This window comes from Phocoena phocoena, chromosome 6 (genome assembly GCF_963924675.1).
Source record: "Phocoena phocoena chromosome 6, mPhoPho1.1, whole genome shotgun sequence".
Classification (NCBI taxonomy): domain Eukaryota; kingdom Metazoa; phylum Chordata; class Mammalia; order Artiodactyla; family Phocoenidae; genus Phocoena; species Phocoena phocoena.
The window spans coordinates 13,033,297-13,045,214 of NC_089224.1; the positions used below are offsets into that span (position 1 = coordinate 13,033,297).

Consider the following 11,918-nt stretch of genomic DNA (forward strand, 5'->3'; position numbering starts at 1 on the left):
ATATTCAATTTATGTAGCTTTTTTAGAATTTTCTATGCAAATACAGTTTATTTTCTTCATAGACAAATAAATACAGTTTTATCTCTTCTGTTCTAAAGTGCATGCTCTTTATTTCAATTTCATGTCTTAGCACATTGGCTATGACCTCCAGAACAATTTTGAACAGAAGTAGTGAGATCATACATCCTGCCTATGTTTCCAATCTGAGGGGAAAAAAACCTTCAATACAGCATCAAGTATGTGATAGCTATAGGCTTTTCATAGATTTCATAGGTGCCCTTGATCAGGTTGAGAAAATTTCTTTCCCTCTCCAGTTTTCTGAGAGTATTTATCATGAATGGGTGCTCTTCTATATCAACTTAAATTATTACATATTTTTGTCCTATATTCTGCTAATGTGGTAAATTGTACATCAATAGATTTTTTAAAAGCTGAACCAAAGTAACATTTGTGAGGTAATTCCCACTGTTTCATATTGCCTTATCATTTTTATATATTGATGGATTAGATTTGCTAACATTTTTTTTAGGACTTGTCCATCAATGGTCATGGAGCACACTGGCCTGCAATTTTCTTTCTTGCATCTTGTTTGGATTTGATATTAAGATAATCCTGGACTCAATAAATAAGTTGAAAATTATTCTCTCCATCTCTATTTTTGGAAAGAGTTTGAATAGGATTGATATTAGTTTTCTCAAATGTTTATAGAATTTACCAATGAAACCATCTGTCCCTGAAGCGTCTTTGTGTAAAATTCTGGTTCTAAGGAATTTATAAATTTCATCTAAGTCATCACAATTTTTGACACACAGTTGTATATAGTATCCCTTTATTTTGAAATCTGAGGGTCTGTAAAGCTATCCCATTTAAAAAATTCCTGGTATTTTTCTCTTTTTTTCTTCATCAGTGTAGCTAAAAGTTTATCAGTTTTTTCAAAACTGCAACTTCGGTTTTGTTTATTTACTCTATTATTTTTTCCCATTATATTTATATCTGTTTTCATCTTAATTACTTTTTTCTACTCATTTTGAATTTAATTTGCTCTTTTTTATCCAATTACTCATGGCAGAGGCTTAGGTAATTGATTTTATCTCATTCATTTCTAATATGAGTATGTATTCAAGCTATTTATTTCCCTTAAGAATTATTTTAGTTGCAGTCACACATTTTGATATGTTTTCATTATTATTCAGTTCAAAATATTTTCCAAATTCTCTTTTAATTTTTTCTTTTAAAAATGGGCTTTAAGAATTTATGAAGGGACTTCCCTGGTGGCGCAGTGGTTATGAATCTGCCTGCCACTGCAGGGCACACGGGTTCAAGCCCTGGTCCAGGAAGATCCCACATGCCACGGAGCAACTAAGCCTGTGCACCACAACTACTGAGCCTGCACTCTACAGCCTGTGAGCCACAACGGCTGAGCCTGCAAGCCACAACTACTGAAGCCCGTGTGCCTAGAGCCCATGCTCCACAACAAGAGAAGCTCCCGCACCACACTGAAGAGTAGCCCCCGCTCACCACAATTAGAGAAAGCCCACGTGCAGCAACAAAGACCCAACGCAGCCAGAAGTAAATAAACAAATAAATAAATGTTTTTTTAAAAAAAAGAATTTATGAAATGAAATGCTTCATTTCAAAATTTTGATGAATTTTCTAGGTAGTTTATTGTCATGGATTTCTAGTTTAATTATGTCATGTTCTAGAAACATACTCTGCATGATTTTAATCCTTTAAAATGTATTGGACACTTTATGGCCCTGTATACATTCTACTATTGAAAATTCCATCTGCACTTGAAAAGAATGTGTATTATGTGGTTATTGGATATAATGATCTATAAATTTCAATTAGGTCAACATGGTTGATGATGTTGTTCAAGTTTCCCATACCCTCACTGATTTTTTTCTACTTGTTCTAGCAATTACTAAATAAAGGGATATTAAAATATTTAACTGTAACATTTTGTATTTTTTCTTTTAGTTCTGTCAATTTCTGTTTCTTATATTTTGAAATTTTGTTGTTAAATGTGTACATGCTAGGATTGTTATGTCATTTTTTTCTCCTATGGTAAGAACTTTTCATTTAATCAAGATAGTAATATGACAAAATATAAAGGTGAGCATATTTTGTTACTTTTCAAACATATTATAAAGATGAAAATGATATTATATGACCAAAACTATTTAAAATACCATACATAGTATAACTCAGATAAAGAGATGAATAAAAAATGAAAAGATGCATAGACACATAACATCAGCATCGTCATCTCTTAAAGACTGATGCCTCTAGAAATAAACATTTGACTATATATATGAGCTTTTTTTTTTTTTTTTTTTTTTTGCCGTTCGCGGGCCTCTCACTGTCGCAGCCTCTCCCGTTGTGGAGCACAGGCTCCGGACGCACAGGCTCAGCGGCCATGGCTCACGGGCCCAGCCGCTCCGCGGCATGTGGGATCTTCCCAGACCGGGGCACAAACCCGTGTCCCCTGCATCGGCAGGTGGACTCTCAACCACTGCGCCACCAGGGAAGCCCTATATATGAGCTTTTGACTAATTTAATTCAACACATTCCATGACTAACAGAACAAAATGGCTGAACCAATGGGACTGTGATATAGTATATTAATCAATGAAAATCATTTCAATAAACTTCTTTTTAATAGCTTTATTGAGATATAATTTATCTACCATATAACTCTCACATTTAAAGTATACAATTTAATGGGTTTTAGTATATTCAAATAGTTGTGCCAGGATTGTGGTTTTTTTCTCTTTATAAAATTGCCCTCTCTATCTCTGGTAATACTTCTTGTGTTTAAGTCTATTTATCTGATATTCATATAGCCAAACCAACTTTCTTAGTATTTGCATGGTGTATCTTTTCTCAACCTTTCCTTTCAGCCTCTCTGTGTCTTAACATTTAAAGTGCCTCTTATGTAAACAATATAGTTGGGCCTTCTTCTTCAAGCAGTCTGAAAATATTTTCCTTTTAATTGGAGTGTTTCATTTAATGTATTTATGAATATGGCCAGGTTTAATTCTACAATTATTCTAATTTGTTTTAGTTGTCCCTTCTGTTCTTTGTTTCGTTTCTCCTCCTTTCATGTCTTCTTTTGGGCTAACGAGTGTTAGCCCAATCAGTTAGTATTTCATTCTATATAGTATAGTATATAGTATTTCATTCAGCTATACTCCTTTGTATTTATAGTATTTCATTCAGCTATACTCCTTTGTATTTTTTTTAGAGTTGTTTTAAAGATTATACTATGCATCCTTAACTTGTCACAATCTATTTTGAATTAATGACATTCTACTTCCCTTGTAATACAAGAATTTTACAATATAATTTTTTTATGCTATAAGTTTATTTACAAACATATCTAGGACGCGGAGTTCAAGAGTTTGATCCTTTTTTCAAAGAGACTGCACATCTTAAAACGCTCCTCTTCGTATCTGTCTCATGGATTATTTTTTAAGCAGTTGGTGTCTTACTACATAGAAAGATGCAGCAAATCCAGACTCAAAGTACAAAGTCATCATAGCTAGTAACCGCCACTTGTTTACCAATGAAGATGGTAAATTCTTCCCCGACCCTCCTCATAGCGGCTCCTACGGACCACAGAGGTTGTGAACTTCCGGATGCTTTGTCCCAACAGAACGCTGTTGGAGGCCCTGCGAAAGGCGCAGAAACTGAAGGCGGAAGAAATGGCGGCAGCACACCCAGCACTCCTTTCTTCACGACCTTTACAATATTATTTTAAATGTATATCCTCCTCCTTTTTAATAGTGTTGTAATATATTTTTCTCTTTTGATACTTTATAAATCCATAATGTTGTTATTTTATTTCCTTTAAAAATATATATTTCCTTCCTAAATTTTAAAGAATTTAAAATTTTAATTCCTGTTTGAAAATTACCCCATGGCTTAGCGATTTTGATTTATCTTTCCTTTGCATTCCTGTAGCCAGTCAAAAAGAGTAGAAGAAATGAAAGCGATTACAGGTGCTTTATAAATACTGGAGCATAACAAAGGCAGCTGGTGGGAGGTGGGGATGGGGTGAGGTGGAAAAGACTTGTTTTGAAGACATCAGTTATTTATAAAGTTTTTCAAATTCAAGATGTAGCTTCTTCCAGGTTCCTTAGTCAGTCTAATTAGGAACAAAGATATTTTGAGTTTCCAAATTCTCATTGAGGGTCCTTCCCGGAGCCCTGGTGGGCATTCTTTGTCCTCTGAGCTTTCCTACTGTATCCCTTATTCCTTGTCTAGTGGAATTTGAAGTAGTAACATAAAACCCAGGGAAAGGAACCAGTTTTTAATACCCAAACCACCAAGTCTGAATCTGGGTTTGTAAGCCTCCAAGGCTTCATAAAATTGGAGGATAACGTCAGCTTAGGACTTACCACAAACCACGAGACATTTAAATTCTGATTTATGATTTAGGCTGGACCAGCACAAGCTATCAAGAAATCTCATGTTCCACCATTATTTTTTTTTAATGTAAAGTAGAAGTAAAAGGACTGAACTTGCTCAATTCCTTCCTGCTTGGTTAATGGAATTGATTGTGGAGTTGGCAGAGACAGTTACAGGTCAAAGGAATAGAACGGACCAACTTGTGTTCCTTCTCAGATTTGCCATCAATTGATCAAATGATCACAGTCAGATTCCTCTTACTCTCTGGGAGTCCAACCTTCAGCCCCAGTCAGGAGGAGACTCTGCCCTGGACTCTGCACTTAGAGGGACATGTTCTTGCTTTCCTCCTGTGGAGGAGGACGCAGGGTCAAGGGGATATGCCCACCTGGAACCCATGCCTGCCTTCTAGACACTTCTCCATGGAACCCTGGAATTCCTTGCACAAATGTCCCCTAGACCACTTTCAGGTCTTGCACAGAGTTCTGTTCCAAGATTGTCCTCCCAAATTTTGACTGGGCCGCAAATATGCTCACCATTTTCCCACTGGCCAAAGGGCACCTGCATTCAGAGCACATGAGCAGAGCTTGGTCATGGGGCTGTGGTGTCTATGTACCTACATGTGTGCCAGCTGAACGTCTCAAAGACGAGACAGATCTGAGCTGCTAAAGAATCCCAGAATTTAAATGTAGTCTAGCTTTCCAGGTCCCGATGAAAGTACACTTGTTAAGGTATGTGGCTAGAGCATATTTTATTCAATATTTTTAAAGGCTGAGTTATAAATTTTAAATATTTAGACATATATGAGTCACCATTAAATGCTTGTTTTGGGCCCCACAAATGTTAAAGGAGGGCCTGTCTCCACAACATTTCCTTTTCATTGATTATAAACATGCTGGCTATAAATAACAATGGATGTTTAAAGGTCTTTAGAAACCTCAAGAACCTCAAACTATTTTTGTTTCTCTCCTTTTAAGTTTCAAGTGGTTGTGGAGAGCAGTCTAGAATTTGTTTGGGTTGATAGCAAAATCATTCACTACAAAGAGTTAAAAAATGTATGGAAAATTGTAAAATCTCTAAAGTCGAGGTATATTTTCAAAAATCTAGTACAATTCTAGCCGCCATTAATTTTTCAGATATTACATACTATGTTTCTATGTCCATGCTGCCAGAAGATCACAAGTAAATTTTGTTTTCATTCATACGACAAAAATCAGCTGAGCTTCCATAATAGGACATATTATGCTTATGCTAGGGATATACACAACTAACTATAAAACAATATAGTAAGAGCTGTCACAGAAATATGCCTGTAGAGCTGTAAAAGAGGAATATTAAAGTACTCAGTTAAAAACAGCCAAGAAGAAGAGGCTCACTAAACCTCAGGACTGGAGAACATAAGGACCATCTAGTCCACTGCCCAGCACTAACACAATAAATGAAAATAGACCCAGGCACATCACCATGAAATTCTGGAACACAAAGGGAAAGAGAGGATTATAAAAGTATCTCAAAAGAAAAATCAGGAAGATACAAAGGATCAGAATAGCCCCGATCATTTTAATGTAATACTAGAGCAATGTCATCAAAATTATAAAGTTATGAAAAATTATTATCAACTTAAATTCCAAACCTGGTCAAACTATTATCATAGTATAAGGAGAGACTAAATATATTTCCAGACAGGTACGTTCTTTTTTTTTTTTTTTTTTTTTTTCATTCTTAAGATATACGTATTTCAGAGAAAGTTACTGGAGAAGGTGCTCCATTTTAAAAACAAGCGAATAAGCCTATATGGATGTAGACACAGGGCCCAAGTAAGAGGGAATTCAATAAGAGAGAGGTCAAAGAAAACCCCCAGAATGATGACAAAGAGTAATCACAGGATGGTATCAGGCAGGAGGACTTATCGACCCACAAAACCAGATCTTTTGATGAGAAGGTTCTCTCGGTGATGTCTCCAAAAAGATAAAATTGGTAAAAAATATTTAATACGTTGAGACATACTGAGAGAGAATTTGGGGCTGAGTTAGTAATAAGACCACAAAAAATGCAGCAGATAAACAAAACAAAACAACTGTTAAATCTCGGGGGAAAAAATACTTGTGAGAGGAAAGAAAAAAATTATAGTACTCTATGTGGCTCAGCTATGAATAGGGTTTATGTACTCACTTTAACTTAAGGACTGATGATAGAGCTAACCAAAATTATATTACAATATGTTTGTATTGAGAGAATGGAAATATTAATACTGTGCATGTATTTTCTGGTAGAGTGATAGGGATGAAAATCCTCATCTCCCATGACTGGTAGGTCATTATAAATGCCTAAAACTGAAAAATCAAAAAATGACACTATGCACAGAATATTTAGATACATGGAGGTAAATATTTAAAAAACAAAAACTTAGAGTTGAAAGTGGTTGCCTCTGGGGACAGGACATCAGTGACAGTAGGGAGAAGGGGCATAGAACCATGTGTTACATAAGTTCTGTATAGGTAGTTGATGCTTTAAACTATGAACGTACATAACTGATTAAAATGACATTTTTTAAAAATCTGGATTTTTTAAAAAGCTCTTATTTGGGGAAAAAAATAAGTGCATGGGCTTTACTAGATGATAGTCAAAATATTTAAATGTATACAGGGTTTCACAGTGTAAAAAGTTTTACGTCCACAATCTAATAAAATTCTAGCGAACTTTCTCTGTGGTAGGTTATTATTATCATCCTTTTATAGATGAAGAACTTCAAGTTTAGGGATGTTAAATGCCTTGCCAAAGTCCACACAGCAAGGATGTGGCCGAAGTGAGACTGGACTGCAGGTCTTCTGACTCTAGGTCCTTCCTCTGTGTCATGGCTGCTTTCTAAAGCAGCTCTCTGAGCCTGGGATATTTTGTAAATGCAAGGCTGCCTTATTCGTAGGATATTTGTGGAAGTGCAGTAATTTGGTGCTACAGATGGGAAGGACTTTGGAGATAACCTAGCTCAACCCTCTCATTGTACATATAAGAAATGTGAGGCTCACAAAAGATTTTTCAGGCCACCAAAATATTAAGTGTACAGGAGAAGAATTTGATCAGTAGAAAGCATAGCTTAAACTTTCTTCAGTTGCTAAAGTCCAGAAGTCTTTTTATCATTCTGACAAGGTAGGACTTATTTTTATCTTACAGATGAGGAAACTGGGGCTCATCGAGACAAAGTGCATAGTCTGATTCTACAAAGAAATGGAATTTTTCTTTGAGCAATCACTCCTAGTCTACTCCTTCAAGGTAGGGTCCTCATGGATTATACAGTATAAGGGAGGTAAGTTTTTTTCTGTATGAATCTGGTCCTGTGTCACTTTGCCCCTCTTGAGCACGGTTGCAATGGAATCCTTCCACGGTAACTGATTCAATTCAATTTCTGGAATAAGCAAGCCCAGCGAAAGTAAATCCTTACCACATTTTATAGTGTCTCTCATTATCAAAGTGACCTCATAGACTTGTTTCCCAAGCATTTAAAGCCTGGTGACCTGACAGTTTTCTACTCAGAAATGACCATGTAAAACAGTCCAGCAAAGTTCCCCACAAGGCAAGAACTGAGGAAAGTTTATTTTGCTGGCAGTGCACACAGCTTTTCGAACAAGTAAGTTCTTCCTCAGGTCAATTAAACCTGTGTTCAGTAAAATCGCATGGGAGGCAAGAGGGCTGGGAATGTCAGTTATTGATTACCTCTAGGTTACACCTGGAGAGAGGCTCTCCTGACTGAACTTGATTAAAAATCATTTCCAAATCTAAATTTCCACAACATCACATCACTTTCCATTATTTCCATCCATCTTCTCTCCTCCCCGCCCCCACCCCTCTGAGCTTGCAGACTGAGGGTTCTGCGGAAGGTGTTCCAGTCATGTGTGCTTCTCAAATTGTACATCATTTAGTTGAAAGACAGCCTGACCCTGGCATGAGCCAGGGCACCACAGGGAAAGTAATGGATGCTTTTCTTGTCAAGGTAAACAGAGAATTACGGCAAAGAACTCTTAACACTTCATTTACTAGCATCATCATGGAATGAGATCCTCAATACAAGTGCATTTTCCAGGGCTCAAAACCTACCTATATTTCCTACTTTACATAAGTTACTTAAGCTCACAAAACCTCCATTCCTCAGCTAAGACGGAGATAATAACGTTTGTCTCACCCATTGTTTTGAGTATTAAATGAAAGAATACATGCAACGCCACTACCTATAGTTCCTGCCACATTGTAAATACATTTTGAATGTTAGTTCACTTCCCTAAACTCTGAAAGTGTCAAAACTCCAAAGGAAAAAATATATATCTCTTACTTCCCTGACTCGTTGGTAAATATGCTGTATTGATGCCTCAGCCATGGGCTGGCCTCATTTGCTAATAAGACGATATCTTGTATCTAATGGTAGAACATTCCAACCATTTACATAGATAAACTCAATAAAATAGAGTTAGATGCCAAAAATGGACAAAAATGAAATTGTACCCCTAGGATGTTGAAGTTTTTCCAGAGAATATATGAAAATAAGAATTTTTAAAATTTGATCATGGATTCAGTTCTATTGTGAACCAAATAATATGCCTATTTGCAGCAGTAGTCTATTTCTGTCACCATAAGATATGAAAACGACAAATATTTGTGGCAAGGGAGGAACTGGGTCCAAATGCTGGCTCTTCTACTCATTAGTTGTGTAACCTTAAGGAAATATCCTCTCAATTCTGAGCCAGAGTTTCCTCATATGCAAGATGTATATTGTCTTCCTTAAGGGACATGCACCTGGTTCATACTAAGTCAACAAATGATAGCTTCTTCAAATTGATTTATACTACTGAAAATGAGATGAATTCCACTGATACATTCTTCCAACAGGTTCCATTATTTACTTATATTGATCATCTATGATTATCAAGTTCACACTATTGGATAGATGTAAGGGAAAAAGAGAAGGGGCCCTAACATTTATTTTCTACTCTATACAAGGCATTGGGCTACATGCTTTAGCACACATCAATTATGTTATTTGTTCCTACTAAAATCTGTATGAAGGAAGAACTAGGCTGCCCATTTTATTAACACCTAAGGAAACTGAGGCTTGCAGAAGTTAAATGCATTGCCAATGGTAAGTAGCAGAGCGTGGATTAAAATCAGGGCATGTCAGATTTCAAAGCCCACATCCTTCAGTTCATCAGAGATGGAGGTATTCCTTAGGGATTATAAAGGATGGGAAACAACCTGCATTTTAAGAGCATTTCTTTTTCAGAATCCTGTGAGAAGCAAAGAATCTCTGTGTGTACTCTAATGAGAGTAATATTTTCCCCAATTTATTGGTTCCCTTTTATTTAGCATTTTCCAAATCCTTGAAAAAATGAATAAGGATAAGAATTTTTCTTCTAGTTGACTGTGAAAAATGGGTTCATCAAAATGCACGAATGTTTTTTGATTACAATGGCATTTTCTCTAAGTCTTTTGTTTTACATATTATCTGAACCTATCACCTTCACTAAGTTGTGGTTCTTCTCTCTCTCACTTGTTTCTTTCTTTTTATTCGAAGGGTACCTGGGGGTTAAAAGAGGTACCTACTTGTAAAGACAGAAAATCAAAAGTAATACTTTTATGAAAACATTTCCATTGATCAGAAGGGGAAAATGGATGCTTTTCCCCTCTGAGACCAAAACAAGCATCCTTTTGAGCTAAAGTGAGCCCTTCACACCAGGGCTATTGGAAGTTTGTTCTGTGAAAAAGCAACACATCAGGTAAAATTCAGACATGTCCAGCAGAGTATGTCTTTGTCCACAAGGTGGAAGAGAAAGAACGTTTGTTGAGAGCATGTGCAACTGTCTTATACCCTGTCTGAGGTTACAGTCTTCCCATGACCTTACAAGATAGGGATCTTTGTCCCCATTTTACAGATAGGAAAATTTAGGCTCAAAATTGGTTAAGTAAACTTCCTTTTAAAAAGTCCTAGGAAGTGGAAGAACTGGGATCTGAATCCCATATTTGACTGACTCAAAATAAAAGTAATTTTCATTTATTGTATCCCTGTCACATGCCAGGTAATTTACATAATGATCTCTAATGCTCACAACAATATTACAAGGTAGGTGCTGTTCTCTTCATTTTTAAACATCAGGAGACTGAGGTTTAGGTAGGCTAAGAAACTTTCTCAAGGCCACATGGTTAGGAAGAGGTAGAGAGCCAAGATTTTAACCTCGGCTTACCTGTTTCCAAAGCCATCCCTTTTCATAGCGCCATGCAATCTCCTGCCAGAGTTAATGACCATGCTGACCTTAATTAAGACAAATTGGGGGACTTCCCTGGTGGCACAGTGGTGAAGAATCCGCCTGCCAATGCAGGGGACACGGGTTTGAGCCCTGGTCCAGGAAGATCCCACATGCCGCGGAGCAACTAAGCCCGTGCGCCACAACTACTGAGCCTGCGCTGTAGAGCCTGCAAGCCACAATTACTGAGCCCACGTGCCACAACTACTGAAGCCCACGTGCCTAGAGCCCGTGCTCTGCAGCAAGAGAAGCCACCGCAATAAGAAGCCCGTGCACCACAACGAATAGCCCCCACTCACTGCAACTAGAAAAAGCCCGCACGCAGCAATGAAGACCCAATGCAGCCAAAAATAAATAAGTAAATAAATAAATTAATTTTTTAAAAGAAGAAATTGGTAGTGGATGTGGAAGCAAGAAGAACCTACAAGAGAATGCCACTGTATTCTTGGAATTCATGCCAATTAGGAAGCAAATGAAAGGCATGGTGAATATGTGTCATGCAGTTTGAGAAACAGATTTTTGAAAATGAAAAAAAAAAAAAGAAGGGAAAAAAGGAGTCAACCCATGGGACAGAGAAAAAGAAGAACTACAAGTTCCTAAAGTAAAGTTGTGACAAGTAAAGTTGTGACAATAGTCATACCTAATGTCAGATAGAAATATAAGTGCAATAATCTAAAGAAATCCATAACCCAAGAAGGTCTCTGATATTAAAAGAATAGGAACAAATGCGGGGAAAGTCTCTCGGAGAACCTCGGGCATGTTTTCACTGATTAAAAAAAAGGTACTCAAAATAACAAAATGATCCTTTTGTAGTTAACTCTGGGTAAACATTAAAAAAATAAAATATAAAGAATATGAAGTATAAAAAATAAATAATAATAAATTAACAGTCAGCAGACACAACACCTACCTTAGCTGCATTTACAGCTGTATTGTCATTCTGGGAAAAAAAAGGATTCTCTAGTGATTGGTTCCTAAGAGCCCCACACAGTTGTGTGGGAGAATATATAGGATCCCCGAAGTCACCAACCTTCGAGTCCCAAGTTAAATGTTAAAATATCTTATGGAAGGAAATTGGTGAATAGAATTCAAAGGATGCAGGAATTGGGGGAGGAAGATGGCAAGAGGATCTAAGAATTATGGAAAAAAGAAGACAAGAAATGTAAAGTAAACCGCATCTTTATATACATATGGTTGAAATTGGAGTTAGATTAGAAATTA

General features: G+C 36.7%; 1 pseudogene; it reads right to left on the reverse strand.

Annotated features, from left to right (window-relative positions):
* Positions 1-3,467: 3,467 nt before the first annotated feature.
* Positions 3,468-10,699, reverse strand: LOC136124537 (cytochrome c oxidase subunit 7C, mitochondrial pseudogene; annotated as a pseudogene).
* Positions 10,700-11,918: the final 1,219 nt, after the last annotated feature.